Here is a 1,491-nt window from a genome sequence, read left to right as displayed (position 1 = left end):
ATGTCCTGTATACACAGTGGGCTGAGAGGTTTTCCAGACAGTGGTTAATTGGCAATGGGAGCAGGCAGCCATGGAGACCAATGCTAGTAGTCAAGCCTCAAAGGTCTGGATGCAGTTTTGCAAGTCGTTCAATGATCTCCCAGGAATGGTCAAGGTCAATACATTCCCATCTACATACCTCACCCTTTGTTCAATTTATTACATCCCCATCACTCATCTACAGACAGCCCCCATCAATCAATCCTGATACCTAACACACATATGCTTAGCCTTATCCTCCTATGTTTCATACTGCTGAAAGACTTATGACACATCTCACAGATTGCACACACTGCCATATTCAACTAGATTAAATTCCCCACAGTGTGGAAACAGGCCCTTTGGCCCAACTAGTCCACACTGACCCTCCAAAGAGTAACCCACCCAGACCCATTTCCCTCTGACTAATGCACCTAACCCTATGGGCAATTTAGCATGGCTAATTCACCTGACCTGCACATCTTTGTACTGTGGGAGGAAACTGGAGCACCCAGAAGAAACCCACGTAGACACAAGGAGAATGTGCAAACTCCACACGGACAGTTGCCTGAGTCTGGAATCAAACCTGAGACCCTGGTACTGTGAGGCAGCACTGCTAACCACTGAGCCACCCATTCAAATGGCAGTGGTGGGATTTGAACCCATGCCTCCTTTGAAACTGGAGCCTTAATCCAGCACTTTAGACCGCTTGGCCACCCTACCAGCTGCAAAAAAAAAAAGCCTGTTAGACTATAAACTGGTGTTGCGTGATTTTCATGTACACCTTAGTCTCACACGCAAATCACGACGATGACCAAGTGCTGAAACTGAGTGGGGGCTGGCAACTGTGCTAAATGCAAAGAGGCCCCAGTGAGGTTTGAACTCACGACCTCTGGTTTACAAGACCAGTGCTCTAACCACTGAGCTATGGGGCCTGGCAAAATGTGAAGTAGCAAAGGGATGGGTGGCCAGAACAATTGGTTCACTGGCAGCAGTGGGATTTGAACCCACACCTCAACTGAGACTGGGACTTGAATCCAGCGTCTTAGACCACTCAGCCACACTACCAACCTCTATTGCTGTGATCATATCAGCTGAGAGGTTGTATAACGTTCCTTGACACAATACCCTCTCTTGCATGACAATTAAGCACACAAGTGGAGACACCAGGAACTAACTGACCCAGCAGGTACTGCTGCAGCCCCCAATCACAACAGAGAAAATTCTGCTGGCCATTATTACATAGAACGCATTGGGAGATGCATTATTGGGTCTATGGCCCGTGGTGGAGTTGAATCCATTATAAATGCTGGTATATTTAATACCTAATTCTCCTTCTTATCGCTGACTTCCCCAACATCATTAAATCTCTTTTGATTTCAAACTGTTATAGTCTAAATATTCAATTTGCTAACCTTCCTACCAACTCAAACCTTACCCTGCTGCCTACTTACCCCACATAAATCTCACGAT

At 46.3% G+C, this 1,491-nt stretch overlaps 1 non-coding gene across 1 annotated transcript; it reads right to left on the bottom strand.

Annotated features, from left to right (window-relative positions):
• Positions 1-880: 880 nt before the first annotated feature.
• trnat-ugu (transfer RNA threonine (anticodon UGU)) lies at positions 881-953 on the bottom strand. The gene has a single exon. It is a non-coding gene; the product is annotated as a tRNA-Thr (tRNA).
• Positions 954-1,491: the final 538 nt, after the last annotated feature.

The sequence above is a fragment of the Chiloscyllium plagiosum genome, unplaced genomic scaffold, assembly GCF_037043375.1.
Source record: "Chiloscyllium plagiosum isolate Xiang-an unplaced genomic scaffold, Cpla_swu_hap1 HiC_scaffold_20, whole genome shotgun sequence".
Taxonomy (NCBI): domain Eukaryota; kingdom Metazoa; phylum Chordata; class Chondrichthyes; order Orectolobiformes; family Hemiscylliidae; genus Chiloscyllium; species Chiloscyllium plagiosum.
The sequence above is the reverse complement of the archived record's forward strand: the minus strand, read 5'-3'. Positions and strand labels throughout refer to the sequence as shown.